This window comes from Schistocerca nitens, chromosome 3 (genome assembly GCF_023898315.1).
Source record: "Schistocerca nitens isolate TAMUIC-IGC-003100 chromosome 3, iqSchNite1.1, whole genome shotgun sequence".
Classification (NCBI taxonomy): Eukaryota; Metazoa; Arthropoda; class Insecta; order Orthoptera; family Acrididae; genus Schistocerca; species Schistocerca nitens.
Window position 1 is genome coordinate 228,210,475 of NC_064616.1, and position 16,654 is coordinate 228,227,128.

The following is a 16,654-nucleotide window of genomic DNA, read 5'->3' on the forward strand; positions in this document are numbered from 1 at the left end:
ATGCACCCTAAAATCCATTTCGGTTTTAGTGAGAACCTAATAGTAACTAGGAAAAACTTTAACGCATCATGTGTTACGCTGCCATGGAATATAAACTGAGCTAACAGCATGCGAACTAGTATGAACAACAATAATTGTTTCTTGTACTCAGTATTCACAGTAATTAAAATGTTTAATTGATGAAATCGTTCTCACTATCGCTGGCTTCTGCAGTGAGTCCCATAAGTAACAAATCACTTTTTTTGTACTCAAATCAGTAATTAATGTTCAAATATGCGTGAATTCCTAAGGGACCAAACTGCTGAGGTCATCGGCCCCTAGACTTAGACACTACTTAAACTAACTTATGCTAAGAAGAACATACACACCCATGCCCGAGGGAGGATTCGAAATTCCGGCGGGAGGGGTCGCGCAATCCGCGACATGGCGTCCTAAACCGCGCGGCCAGTAATTAGTATATGAAGTGTTAGCTGTTTGCAATTGTTAAGAAGCAGAGTGATAACAGATATATTGCTTTCTTTTTTTGGTTTAAACAAGGATTTATTATATGAAGTGTTTACTGTTTGCATTTCTTCGGGAAGAGAGTTACTTTCACAAGAAATGAAAAAAATCTCTAACAGCGACCTTATTTTTCTATATATCACTCTATTCATTCTCCTATGCGACAAGCAAGCTCCTGACACTGTGTACCTGGTGTGAAGCGCATTACACTATGAATGAAAATTATTAATTTTGAGAATTTACAGCTCATTTTGCATAAATTACTTAACAGCACAAACAAGAGGAACGTTCAACAGAAATATAATCTCAAAGTTTTCAAGTCGTAAACTCAAAAATTTTTCTAAAATGACACATTTTGATACACGGCGAGTCAAATGGCTTTGGCTGCTCTCTTTTTTATTTTCACGTAGTAGCTTCTAAACGTAAACTGACTTTTCGCAACTTGGCCATGCAGACAGCACACCTTTTGATACACTTGTCATAAACAGTATTCATTACCTCATAATATTGATTATTTACTTGTATAACGTCATATTCGTTGTTTAAATGTACCTCAAATCATTTCCGCGATTACTTTCTGTCAGTCTGAATGACTCATCCAGTAGTGGCAATTTTAAAACCCCCCAAAACTCACAGTTAGGGCAAGGAGAGACTCCAACCTACGACATTCACGTCACAAGACAGCGCAGTTTGTAAATATATGTTATTTGATATAAGAAAGACAGCATTTTCCTCAACGAGGAAACCGTCGGTCAAGCAAATGGCGAATTATTTACAAAAAATCATGTAGCTGTGTAGATAAGTAGCTCTTTCGTGACCTTAATAAATCAGCGAATTGGTCACTTTTCCGCTGTGACGGTTCGATTAAGACTTCGAAGTGAAAAACTACCCACAAAATATTTTTGAGGTACTTTTTGTATAATGAAAGTGAAGACATCATCCATTCAATATGATTTCCTTGCTGACAATTTTCTTTTAGCTTTAAAGAGTTGCAATACATTGCTAAAGTGTCTGTCAAGTCATAAGTGCTACAAGTTCAGTCGAATTTGCTTCTTGCTTCTACGGTAAACAAAGACCGTATCACGGTTTTCTGCTGCAAGCTAGAAGTCAGCCTAATTTTATGCACCAAATAGAAAGTCTACCTAAAATCTTTAGCAACTATATTTCCACGAAATAAACGACCTGAAGCGACGCAAAGATGAATTAGAATAGAATGTGAGAAGTGCGTTCTGTCGGGCAGACTTCTGGGCTGCGGGTGTGGCTTACCTGAAGAGCGGCGCGAGCAAGGCGTCTGGCCGCGGCTGCTGCTGGCTGCGGACTCCACCCCTTCGCAGGCTGCCGCGCCCTCAGTAGCCGTCCGCTCCGACCGTAACCATGGAGACAGACACCCGTTCCGCCCACGCTCACCCCACCGGCCGAGGCCAGGCGCTGTGACTCGTCCCACCCATATGGAAGGTATTGATCGTTCTCGTCGTCCCTCCGACACCTCCTGCTCCGTGAAAAATTGTAGAAAACCGGGAGCGCCATTGAGCTATAACGAGCCGATATCAGAGCAGTGATAAAACAGGATCACGTTCTAGACACTTCTGCCGGTTCACAGGATAGCAGTTCCTCCCAAGCACAACTGTTGGCACCCTTACTTTCTTTGTTTAACGAGTCCGTATAACCCGGCTTTGCTAAGGTATACGACTACTTAATATTTTTTTCTGGAGGTTGACACCTATTAACTGTGTTGCTCTCGTAGGTTTCCGAAATAACACCGTAAACGATATTTTCTTTATAGAAGTCCATTTGTACGAAGTTCTTTCTGAGTGGTGAAGGAGGCTACTTAGTGCGGGAGTATGTAATGTAGAGATTGCATCCAGTTAGTCTCCGTGGTTCAGAACAGCATTCTTGCCTATGAAGCAAAGGTCGTGGGTTTAAGCTACGCGTTGTCCAAGGCCATTAGTTTTTAAGGTGTCGATACTGAATACATACTACGCTCATGTAAAATCAAACGATACAACGATTACGTCGTACAAATTAAAAATGTCTTGTAATCTTGTAAATAAATTTCATCATAATCTGTAACATGGTTAGGACTGAAACCTCACGTCTCGAAGCTGGCAAAATAGATGAAAAGTAACGACAGTGTAAAAAAAAGAGGGAAGACGACATTAAACGATGACTTTACTCGCCCTCTCCCCTGCTCTCTCTCTCTCTCTCTCTCTCTTCTTTTTTTCGTCTTTTTTTTTTTTTTTTGGTCTTGCATGTCGGTTTCTCTAAAACTAATGCATATCAAACATTAATGGCAGCTTTATTCGACATTTTCTACCGAGGCACGAACCCTCCCAGTTCTCCCGACAAATCGCTCTCAATGTTCACAGTAAATCTCTGCGGCAAATTGAAGGCGTGTTTGATTCCGAGCAGATTCGAGGCGTGCTAAGATTGCTCATACTGAAGAGAGCAGAGAATCTGCTACAAACGTATGATCGGTAGTAAATATTCACGATATTTAACGCGTTACAAAAGATTTTATTTGGTCGCCCATGTGTTATCAGGGGGGGGGGGAGAAAGGCAGACTATCGAGGACCAGTACACTCTCACAGTTGATTATGGCAATTACCCACCTCCTTAGCCAAGGTCGCTGGTGCACTCCTCTCCGCTGTCTTTCGACTCGGAAATAAGCTGATTCGAAACCTGGTGGTGGATGAAATTTTTGTTGTAGTATTTGACAGGGAAGGGGGAGAGGGGGTGAAAAGTTCCTGATCACCAGTCCTCGACTAAACTCCAAAGCTCTATGCAGCATTTCATGAAGTGAGTCATCATATCAATTATGTTTTGTTGAATAGTTCGCACGCTGACACTTAAATATTGTTGACTATGCGCATGAAGACACATTTTTGTAGAATATAATGCGATTGCGTTATTAAAATGTTCTGTGCTTATTTGTATCTTTTGGCCGTCGGACTTCGCTTACATTTTAATTGTGCTGCAGGCGGCGGACTCCGAAACCACCGTCGCTTGTCGTAGTCAAGACAATCCTCCTTATAGGTTCTTCTCTTCACTTCAAAAATAAAGAAATACTTGATACCGTTGTTCAATATAATATTATTCACACACACATATGATACATAGAGTTCCCAATACTTCATATCTGAAATCGCACATCTTCATCGTCCTTCTACCCACGAGAGAGTGTAAGAGTAATAAGCAAAAAAACTGTACAAAAATTGAATGTTTTTTCTTTAATTTGTTTGCGCCTTACCGTGCATTCAAAATTAACGTCTTGGCCAACTCTTTGGTAGTTCGGTGTTTAATTTTTTTCATAAATCTTAATTTTACGGCATCCAGGGGCCTACACACCCTGCAATTTTATTCAGCAGCAATTTTCGGATGGGTTGCACTTATGTCACTTAGAATGATTCTCTTCAGTTGTCGTTGGTCCCGTTCTTGCAGGATCTTTTTCCGGCCGCAGCGATGTCGGAGTTTTGTTGTTTTACTGAATTCCTGATATTCGCGGTAGACTCGTGAAATGGTCGTACGGGAAAATCCCTACTTCATCGCTACCTCGGAGATGCTGTGTCCCATCGTTCGTGCGCCAGCCGTAACACGTCGTTCAAACTCAGTTAAATCTTGATAACCTGCCATTGTAGCGGCAGTAAGCGATCTAACAGATGCACCATACACTTGTTGTCTTATATAGACGTTGCCGACCGCAGGGCCGTATTCTGCCTGATTACATATTTCTGTATTTAAATACGCATTCCTATGCTAGCTTCTTTGGCACTTCATTGTGTAATCCGAGCGTTGCACATACAAATGGTGACATTATCTGAGCATTAATTTCAGCGAAATTAAAATCTTCTGCAAAAGGAATTAATCGATTCGCACAATTTTCCTGGTCGCCAGCTCCGATTCCACGTTCTAAACTTTTCTTAATATACTCTAACATAGCTAAAGTAAGTCAGATGTTATAATGGCTATACAAATGACCGCTGGGCGGGGATAAATCAAACACTGTTGAGCCCGTGTTCCTAGCTCAAACAGATATCGAGCATCAAGGCCTCCCCCCCTCCCTCCCCCAAATTGCGATTCTGCGCACTATCTTCAGTCATATTTATTACAGCGCTTGCACGCTTAGCAATACACACATCCCTTAGGCTTAGCTGAACTCTACAGTTACACATACGACACATCTCTCGCATATCCACAAGGAAATGGCCCAAGGCGCACAGGTGAAGAACACCCTTTCCGACAGGCGGCTGAACCCACCTCGTGGGCTATCCCAGCGAACCATGTCATACGACATTCCATTTTCACATACGGAAATTCACTGAATAAAACTCCGCCAGACCTCAAAGAGTTTTCGTACAGTCACTAGCTATTGCGATATTGTAGAGCCTGTGTTATTCTGATTACGATGCAAAGTTCCTTTGGACGTGCATGCATGCTCACGATAAGCGGGAAATCCGGGTTCGAGTCCCGGTCCGGCACGAATTTTCATTGTCGTCATTCCATTCTACAGCTGATGGTTGCCATTATTCTCAATCGCGAATACATTTAATGCACTAGCTATTGAGTAGTGCCCTCTTTTATTTGATGCTTGGCACCTATGGAAATATTAATGTCAGTGCGTCAGCTCTGTTTCCTAAAGAAATATGTTAAGCATTTGCATTCTGTAGTTGACAAGGCCTTCGTATCAAGGACAAGACACAACAGATGTGACTGGAATTCGGGAACAGCCTTCACTTTCCACACACCTAATCTTGGGATATAGTTGTCAGGCATAGCCAACGCCACAAATCCTATCAGAACAAATGAATAAAAGTAAGTTAATCCTTAATAAAGGTTCTGGGCGATATAAAAAGTTGAATATGAATAGAAATGCAAAATATTAATTACTTTTATTGTCTGTGAGTAGTCGACTGGTACGTAATTCGATACAGTGGAGAGAGTCATGACACTTAAATCATTGAATATGCCACACATAATACTAGAAAAATTGTCGCGCTACAAATTACTCAATCGAAGACCTGTGTACCACCTAATGGTAATTAATAACATGCTGTTTCCATAATGTTCTAATTTTCCTCTTCTTTTTCTGAGTTTTACTACGAGACACTATGTTTTGCGATGAACAAAATCTTGTACCTACTCAGACAGCGTAGTGCAACAGCGCTTTCGTCGTGGACAAAAGACGATTTGAGAAGTGCTGGAATCCGACTGCGGGTTTAAGTGTGTTCGTCTTCTGTTCTACATCGTCTGCTCATTATTTTCCGCAGTTTATGTGGATGTTGATCTCGGTTCTCTTTTCCCGTCTCACATAAAAAGCACGAAACATGCTACGATACGAACCATTATATACGGCTCCCGGGGTTGTAGAAGTGGATGTAGATAGTATTTTGATGAGGAACACATATCTGAAAATGTACCGTTAAGGTAAGAGCGGATTGACAAACAAAGTGAACAACCCAGGATTCATGGTCGGATCTCATTGTTACTACGTCAACGTACACTCTGTCGGTAAGTATGCAAAAGCTTAGAGTTGCAGTTTTCCGTGACATATAGAACTACTTCAAGTGTGCATAAGTGTTCTTCGTGTTTAGTGTTGTTGGAGGCTTGGTAGCGTATCAACGTGGCGTGAACAGCGTCATATTTTGAGAGGTTACTGTGGAGGACACGGAAAAGCCGCATACTCTTGTAAGACAGCGTTATTATACAATCCGTCGGCAACTGAAAGTGGCCTCATCGCGGGTATCGATTTGGCTGGCTGACCGAATCGTGCAATATCCAGATTTGTGAGGCATTAAAATGTGAGAGTGACCAGATTGGTGACTCCATGGGAATGTGAGGGCAAGCATCCTCGTCGTTTAGTTAAAGCTTGACGAAGTCTGACAACTACCACGCAGAATAGCCGTATTGTGCACCAGGAACACAGTAACACAGTCACATCAGCACCTGCCATTCTAGGACAAGTAATAGATCCGCTGCTACATTCCGTGTCATACCGTGTCACTGGTCGAAGACTAGAAGTAACTGGACTTGAGAATTGCCGCACATTGTTAAGGCTACCTTGAACAGAACATCAGTGGTACCGTGGTGCCGCGACCAGGAAGCATGGATTACGGATGACTGGCGTCGCACTGTGTCCAGCCAAGAATCGCGGTTCTGCACTACACCGGACGACCAGCATTGGCGAGTACAGTGGCACCTTCAAAGAAGTCCCATTCGTCCAATACCTTGGAGAGGAACGGCGGTGTTACTCCTGGCGTTATGGTTTCGGGACTCATCAGGTATGAATTCAAGACATAGCTAGTAGTTATTGAGGGATTTATGGTGGCACAACGGTACATCTCACACATCCTGCGTCCATATTTATTACCTCCCATGCGACAGTATCGTGAGAGCCTTTTTAAATTGGACGATTCTCGTCCACACACGGTTCGTGTCTGTATGAATTGCCTGAGTTGCGTTGAGGTACCCCTCTGGACAACAACACTCCCAGATTTGTCCCGGACAGAGCATGCGTGGAACCCGCTCGGGCATCTACTTCGTCTCAGTTTCATTATCGAGGATATCAAAGACTAGTTACAACAGATGTGGGACAGTTTGCCACAAGGAGGATACAAAGGCTTTATGACAACCTCTGCAAACGAATCAGTGAATTCATCCTAGCCAGAGAAGGGTGCAACGTCATACTGATAGGTGGGCTCATCCTGCAGAGTTATTTCTAAATTTGTCACGAGTTCGTAATCACTGAAACATCATCACGTACTTTCTCAGCCAGTGAAGTTTCATTTCGTTTCCTCTTCTCCTTCTGGGTGCTTTACTTTTTTTGTCAGGCGGTGTCAAATAACTTTGAAGATCGGATCGGTTTCACATCTCCCAGTTTGCATTACCACATAAACTCAGAAAAGGGCGCCGTCGTCAATCTCAGAGCGAAGTAGCACTGTAGCTAGCACACTGGACACGCATTTGGGAGGAAGACGGTTCAAACCCGCGTCTGGCCATCCTGATTTAGATTTTCCGTGATTTCCCTAAATCGCTTCAGGCAAATACCGGAATGGTTTGTTTGACACGGCAGGCCCGACTCCCTTCGCTATCCTTCCCTAATCCGATGGGACCGACGACCTCGCGGTTGTTTCCCCTCTCCCAAATCAAACAATCGTCGTCAGTTTGTATCACAATTATGACAACACATATTGTTTTCCTCCGTCTATAACAACGGCCGCGAGCAATTAGCACTTCTGAAGCTCGTAGGGTTCACCGTGGTGCTCCACATAAGCGTCGCAGTCTTGACTTTATAGAGGAAGTACTTCGTTACGTAGAAGAGAACCTGACGGCTGGTGCTCGAAAAATTCCCCATATCATGGACTCCTATAGGGGACACAAATCCGAGCTCACTCCTCCTCTGGGTGCATTCAGTAAAAGTGATACTATCTTCAAACTTATATGGGTTCCTTATCAAATTTTTATGTACTAAGTACCTCTACAATACCTAGAAGCCTGCAATAGGAGTTGTGCAATACTCTGTACATAAATACTGGATGTATACAGAAAGATAACTTGCAAAACGTAAGTAGGATACCAGGGAGCGCTCAGGCCAAGATAACGATATCATCACATCCAGTGTCATGTTACGCATCCGGTGTCAGGTTATCCACTTGGCCTCCTCGCTTCCCCTATTCCATATCCCCCGGAAAATTACCTTGAATTGATCGCGGTCACACAGGGAACTCACCCAGGCAATTGTACTATTTATATCCAAGGTAAGGACGTAAACATATAGTCGCCAGATGTCACAAAAGTGGCGGCAACCCCTGTCCTCCTACCCTCACCTACCGCCCCTCTGGGCCAATGAGAATCATGCAAACCCTCTACACCTTCCTCAGTTTTAGTATTTGTAATGGGTTTTTCTATTTTATAACTGAGGTAAGCATTCTAGAGCTGGAAAGCAAAGGGGGAACGTTGAGTCCATATGTTAACAACAAATCACGTCACTTTACGTTTCAGTTAATAACAGTTTTGTAGTACGTAGCACCACCAGAGACCACACCTAGTCAGAAATGTAAGAGCGCTCGGAATTCTTTGTTTCCACCTATTTTACCCATTTTATTTTGTTTCCCATCACACAAGATTCACCCCTCTGTTCCCTACGTCATGATGCTCCCAGAATCAAGTTCCCAACTCCATCTTTTACAACTGGGACAGCTGGGTGGGCACCATAGGTAATAGGATGTGTCAGTTTGTTAATAACAAATCACGTCACTAGAGGTCTATTTGCTAATAACAAATTAATATTTCAAGACACCAGCAGACGGCACACCCAGATAGATACGTAATTTTCTCATTTTTCCACAATTTCACCCTATTACCAGAATTATGTGTGTCAACATCGTGCCACGACGTAGCGTCACCACGTCGCATCATGAGCTCCATCGCGTCACGACGATGTGATGATGCTCTCGGTATCGTCTACATCTACATTTACATCTGCATCTACACCTACGTAATCACTCTGCTATTCAAATAAAGTGCCTGGAAGCAGTTTCAATGAACCACCTTCAAGCTGTCTCTCTATCGTTCCACTCGCGAACGGCGGGCGGGAAGAACAAGCACTTAATTTTTTCTGTACGAACCCTAATTTCTCATATTGTATCGTGATCATCAATTCTACCTGTGTAGGAGAATGTTCTCGCAATTGGAGGAGAAAACCAGTAATTGAAATCTCATTAGAAGATCCCGTCGCAACGAAACTGTCTTTGTTTTAATGATTGCCACTTCAATTCACGTATCATGTCTGTGGCACTATCTCCCCTATTTCGTGATAATAGAAAACGAGCTGCCCTTCTTTGAACTTTTTCAATGTCTTCCGTCAGTCCCACCTGATGCGCACCCCACACCGCACAGCAGTACGCCAGAATAGGGCGGACAAGCGTGGTGTAAGCAGTCTCTTTAGTAGACCTGTTGAACCTTCTAAGGGTTCTGCCAATTAATCGCAGTCTTTGGTTTGCTCTAACCACATCATTATCTATGTGATCATTCCAATTTAAGTTATATATAATTGCAGTCCCTAAGTACACTCCTGGAAATTGAAATAAGAACACCGTGAATTCATTGTCCCAGGAAGGGGAAACTTTATTGACACATTCCTGGGGTCAGATACATCACATGATCACACTGACAGAACCACAGGCACATAGACACAGGCAACAGAGCATGCACAATGTCGGCACTAGTACAGTGTATATCCACCTTTCGCAGCAATGCAGGCTGCTATTCTCCCATGGAGACGATCGTAGAGATGCTGGATGTAGTCCTGTGGAACGGCTTGCCATGCCATTTCCACCTGGCGCCTCAGTTGGAGCAGCGTTCGTGCTGGACGTGCAGACCGCGTGAGACAACGCTTCATCCAGTCCCAAACATGCTCAATGGGGGACTGATCCGGAGATCTTGCTGGCCAGGGTAGTTGACTTACACCTTCTAGAGCACGTTGGGTGGCACGGGATACATGCGGACGTGCATTGTCCTGTTGGAACAGCAAGTTCCCTTGCCGGTCTAGGAATGGTAGAACGATGGGTTCGATGACGGTTTGGATGTACCGTGCACTATTCAGTGTCCCCTCGACGATCACCAGTGGTGTACGGCCAGTGTAGGAGATCGCTCCCCACACCATGATGCCGGGTGTTGGCCCTCTGTGCCTCGGTCGTATGCAGTCCTGATTGTGGCGCTCACCTGCACGGCGCCAAACACGCATACGACCATCATTGGCACCAAGGCAGAAGCGACTCTCATCGCTGAAGACGACACGTCTCCATTCGTCCCTCCATTCACGCCTGTCGCGACACCACTGGAGGCGGGCTGCACGATGTTGGGGCGTGAGCGGAAGACGGCCTAACGGTGTGCGGGACCGTAGCCCAGCTTCATGGAGACGGTTGCGAATGGTCCTCGCCGATACCCCAGGAGCAACAGTGTCCCCAATTTGCTGGGAAGTGACGCTGCGGTCCCCTACGGCACTGCGTAGGATCCTACGGTCTTGGCGTGCATCCGTGCGTCGCTGCGGTCGGGTCCCAGGTCGACGGGCACGTGCACCTTCCGCCGACCACTGGCGACAACATCGATGTACTGTGGAGACCTCACGCCCCACGTGTTGAGCAATTCGGCGGTACGTCCACCGGGCCTCCCGCATGCCCACTATACGCCCTCGCTCAAAGTCCGTCAACTGCACATACAGTTCACGTCCACGCTGTCGCGGCATGCTACCAGTGTTAAAGACTGCGATGGAGCTCCGTATGCCATGGCAAACTGGCTGACACTGACGGCGGCGGTGCACAAATGCTGCGCAGCTAGCGCCATTCGACGGCCAACACCGCGGTTCCTGGTGTGTCCGCTGTGCCGTGCGTGTGATCATTGCTTGTACAGCCCTCTCGCAGTGTCCGGAGCAAGTATGGTGGGTCTGACACACCGGTGTCAATGTGTTCTTTTTTCCATTTCCAGGAGTGTACAAGCAATCATTAAGGTGAAAATATTTAACACTGACACACAGTTAACTTTAGATACAGTTTCAACTACTAACCTAATGTCAAATGCATTTTTTTGTGAATTTCCTGTTCAAAATTTCAAGGTGCAAACTGCAACAGCCAGTAAGACTAAATTGGTTAAACATCAGGCACTTATTCCATTACGAATTGAACATTTTACAGTGAAGTGCAACTTTATTATAATCGACAAACTTATAGTTAAATGTCTTATTGGCATAGACACGATTAGAACATACAAAACGCAGATTGACATAGGTAATGGTAAATGCCACTTTTTGTTTGTAAAGGATCAGATCTCTTCTATTGATTTAGTCAGAACACCTAATGAAAGTAACAAAAACAAACTAGAGTCAAATGTAGTGGTACAATATTCATTTCCAGCTGTATATTTCACATACAAATTTGATACTGAACAAGAAGCAAACACTGAGGTTACTTACGAAATGGTAGAGCAGAAACTAAGTGAAACACAGGTACTAAATTAGATGCAACGACAAGACCTTTCTAACTTGCTATTTAAGTATGCCAATGTTTTCAGTAAGAAGCCAGGAGTAATCAAAGATTACGAATATAAATTTGAAGTCGACCCGCATGAAATATTTTGTGTAACGTTATATCCTATTCCATGGGCAAAACGAGAGGCAGTAAGGGAAGAGATCAATCGTATGAGTAAATGGGGAATTATACAACCTCCATTTTCACCCTAAAAAATGGTTCAAATGGCTCTGAGCACTATGGGACTTAACATCTGAGGTCATCAATCCCCTAGAACTTAGAACTACTTAAACCTAACTAACCTAAGGACATCACACACATCCATGCCCGAGGCAGGATTCGAACCTGCGACCGTAGCAGTCGCGCGGTTCCGGACTGCGCGCCTAGAACCGCTAGACCACCGCGGCCGGCCATTTTCACCCTATTGTAGTCCAATATTACCAGTAAGCAAACCAGATGGTTCTGTAAGATTAGTTCACGATGCCAGAGGTATCAACAAGATTATACTACCAGTACACATAAGACCAGACAACTTGGACGAATAGCTTCTGAAGTTTGACAATACAAAATATTTTAGTATACTCGATCTCAATATGTCCTACTGGTAAATAAAGCTCAACGAAGAAAGTCGAAAATATACAGCATTTGCTTGTGGTGGCAGAAGTTACGAATTCCGTGTTCTACCTTTTGGACTGAATATTAGCGCAGAAGTGTTTATACTTGCATTGGACTAGGTTTTAGGGACAGAATTGCTTAGCAAAGTCACTGTTTATGTAGACGACATGCTAATAGCCACACCCACGTGGCTAGAACATATCAGACTCATTGAACAGGTGCTTCAACGATTTGCAGATTACAGAGTAACAGCCAATTTAAAAAAGTCTAGGTTTGGTAAGGAGCAAGTCAAATTTCTCGGACATGTTGTGTCAGAACAAGTTATATTACCTGACCAGATGAAACTTGATGCCATACGCAATTCTCCAGCTTCAAGGAATAAAAAGCGACTAGTTTTGTTTTTTCGTAAGTTCGTACCACAACAACTGATGAACAGTGATGCATTGCTCAACTTGTTACGAAAAAATAGGATTTGGTTATGGGATGACAAGTGTCACGAGGATTTTAATAACATTAAGCAGGCATTACTCAATGCAAACATTCTTAGCTATCGTGACATGTCCAAGGATTTTTCTCTATGCACAGATGCCTCATCTCAAGAGCGGGGGTGGGGGGGTGGGGGGGGCGCATACTTCTTCCAGATGCGAAAGGAAGAAGGTAAGGAAGTACCCAAGGTCATCAGTTTTGCTAGTAACCCGTTATCAGAAGTAGAAGGGTCTTACTCTGTGTCAGAATTGGAAAGCTTTCCTGTTATATGGGCATTTAAAAAGTTTGAATATTTTTTGCGGGGCAAGAATACCAAGGTTCATTGTGACCATCAATCACTGTCATTTCTTTTAACGTTTAAACTATTACACCGTCGATTAGCTAGGTGGTGTCTATATTTACAAGAATTCAGTTTTGAGATCATTTACACTCCTGGAAATTGAAATAAGAACACCGTGAATTCATTGTCCCAGGAAGGGGAAACTTTATTGACACATTCCTGGGGTCAGATACATCACATGATCACACTGACAGAACCACAGGCACATAGACACAGGCAACAGAGCATGCAAAATGTCGGCACTAGTACAGTGTATATCCACCTTTCGCAGCAATGCAGGCTGCTATTCTCCCATGGAGACGATCGTAGAGATGCTGGATGTAGTCCTGTGGAACGGCTTGCCATGCCATTTCCACCTGGCGCCTCAGTTTGACCAGCGTTCGTGCTGGACGTGCAGACCGCGTGAGACGACGCTTCATCCAGTCCCAAACATGCTCAATGGGGGACTGATCCGGAGATCTTGCTGGCCAGGGTAGTTGACTTACACCTTCTAGAGCACGTTGGGTGGCACGGGATACATGCGGACGTGCATTGTCCTGTTGGAACAGCAAGTTCCCTTGCCGGTCTAGGAATGGTAGAACGATGGGTTCGATGACGGTTTGGATGTACCGTGCACTATTCAGTGTCCCCTCGACGATCACCAGTGGTGTACGGCCAGTGTAGGAGATCGCTCCCCACACCATGATGCCGGGTGTTGGCCCTCTGTGCCTCGGTCGTATGCAGTCCTGATTGTGGCGCTCACCTGCACGGCGCCAAACACGCATACGACCATCATTGGCACCAAGGCAGAAGCGACTCTCATCGCTGAAGACGACACGTCTCCATTCGTCCCTCCATTCACGCCTGTCGCGACACCACTGGAGGCGGGCTGCACGATGTTGGGGCGTGAGCGGAAGACGACCTAACGGTGTGCGGGACCGTAGCCCAGCTTCATGGAGACGGTTGCGAATGGTCCTCACCGATACCCCAGGAGCAACAGTGTCCCTAATTTGCTGGTAAGTGGCGGTGCGGTCCCCTACGGCACTGCGTAGGATCCTACGGTCTTGGCGTGCATCCGTGCGTCGCTGCGGCCCGGTCCCAGGTCGACGGGCACGTGCACCTTCCGCCGACCACTGGCGACAACATCGATGTACTGTGGAGACCTCACGCCCCACGTGTTGAGCAATTCGGCGGTACGTCCACCCGGCCTCCCGCATGCCCACTATACGCCCTCGCTCAAAGTCCGTCAACTGCACATACGGTTCACGTCCACGCTGTCGCGGCATGCTACCAGTGTTAAAGACTGCGATGGAGCACCGTATGCCACGGCAAACTGGCTGACACTGACGGCGGCGGTGCACAAATGCTGCGCAGCTAGCGCCATTCGACGGCCAACACCGCGGTTCCTGGTGTGTCCGCTGTGCCGTGCGTGTGATCATTGCTTGTACAGCCCTCTCGCAGTGTCCGGAGCAAGTATGGTGGGTCTGACACACCGGTGTCAATGTGTTCTTTTTTCCATTTCCAGGAGTGTATATTAAAGGAAGTCAGAATGTTATCGCGAATGCCTTGTCCCGGTTACCACAAGGTTTAGAGGAATTTGGTAAATTAACAGAGCAGGCTGCGGGTATCAGAACGTTATTAATCCAAGGTACAGCACAACAGTCTGATTACCATACGTTTTGCAAACACACCTGATGGGTAGAATGCGTAACTCCTTTCATGAAAGTGGTCAATAACCTTCCGCATTCTTCAACAGGTTTAACAACGAATGAATTGACGTTTCAGTCAAAACATACGAATGAGTGGGAGTCGCCTATACCAAAGGTACCCACTACAGAAATGACACTACAAGACAAAATCAAACGAACCATAGTTACAGGGCCGAGTATAAAAGGAGAATTTATAACAAGAAACTGAAATACAAATTTTGAAGGGCAACGAGTCCTCTTACGTACGCACCCTAAATCGACAAAATCTGGCAAACTGAATAAGAAGTGGTAATTTTTCTATTCAGGCCCATATGTAATTTCTAAAATACCATATCCTGGAGCGTACTGGTTAGTTTATGAGAAAACAGGAAGAGACAAGGGTCTCCACCCTCACAAAGATATAAAGCCTTTACAAAATGACGAAGCGTGGCAACAATTTTTTTTTTATCACAAGATAATTGTACATAGTGTACATAATTCTAAGTGGAATTTTTTAAGATAAAGTAATGTGTACAGGCATAAGTAATTCTTTTGATTTGTACACACACGCATTCCGTCGTCAGGCCACGAGCGGCCTACTCGGACCATCCGACCGCCGTGTCATCCTCGGTGGAGGATGCGGATAGGAGGGGCGTTGGGTCAGCACACCGCCGCACTCCCGATCGTTATGATGGTATTCCTGAGCGAAGCCGCTACTGTTCAGTCGAGTAGCTCCTCAATTGGCATCACGAGGCTGAGTGCACCCCGAGAAATGGCAACAGCGCATGGTGGCCTGGATGGTCACCCATCCAATTGCCGACCACGCCCAACAGTGCTTAACTTCGGTGATCTCATTGGAACTGGTGTATCCACTGTGGCAAGGCCGTTGCCCTTTGATTTGTACACGTAGGCTCAAAAATTAACAGCAATGAAAAGTAATACATCACTTTACGCGAAGCGAAAGTATAAACGTTATTAGCTTATGGCTGAGCGGTCGCGCGCTCAACAATACGCGCTGACATCAGCAGCAGGAGAGGAGACACTGACCTGTGCGCATGTGCGACAGACTGTCAGAAGGCACAACCAAAATAGGAATTCAATGTGTACCTAACTTGAATACAAAGTAAACGGAAATACTACGCAAATACTTCAACTATCTAAAGACTAAGGAACCTATATATATATATATATATATATATATATATATATATATATATATATATATATATAGAGAGAGAGAGAGAGAGAGAGAGACTTTGTTAAATACTGAGTTATATACAACATATTTACAACTAAAAGTATGTATTATGAAAAACTACACGAGACGTGTAAGCTAAAGGCTAACGACAAAATACCGTGAGAGATGACAAATAATTTTCTTTGCAGAGTAATTGATGATAATGGGTAACGGAACAAACAAATGTCTATGAATTTAAACGAAATATGGAAGTATCTGCGGACGCATGCAATGACCCAATGTATCAGTGGCCATCGAGCTACGTAATGCAATTAGTTTTAAGTTAGTTTCAAGTTTTTTTTTTTCAGCTACCAGTGTATCGTCACATAGCAGAAGAAGAGAATTACGTCAAGAGTAGCAGGTACCAAATGAAGAAATGCGCCGCACGTCGAGTAAACAATTTAGTTATAAGGATAGTTATACAAAGGTCACAAGGCAAATAAAAATGAAATATGCATCGTCGCAGTGTGTCTCCGTGACACTTACCAGTTCCTATTCGCTGCAGAGTACACATAAACATTTAAGGATGGGATTTTACAAAAACCAGTTAATTTTTATCGTCACTTGAAAGCTTGAATACTGACGTTTCAAGGTATTTGAGAAAGACAAGTCTACGATCGTAAAAACGGCATGTTTCAGCCTAAGCTATACGTGAATTGAAGTAAACAGCACTAACACATGCAGAAACAACATGATACTACTTGGTGATTAGTCAGTTCACATTATTTCAATGAACTAAAAGTTCCTTGGCAACTAGTCCATCATTGTACGAGTAACATCTCCTCATAAA

At 44.4% G+C, this 16,654-nt stretch overlaps 1 pseudogene; it reads right to left on the minus strand.

The window, feature by feature from the left end:
• Positions 1–15,400: 15,400 nt before the first annotated feature.
• LOC126249964 (5S ribosomal RNA) lies at positions 15,401–15,518 on the minus strand (annotated as a pseudogene).
• Between the last annotated feature and the right edge of the window lie 1,136 nt (positions 15,519–16,654).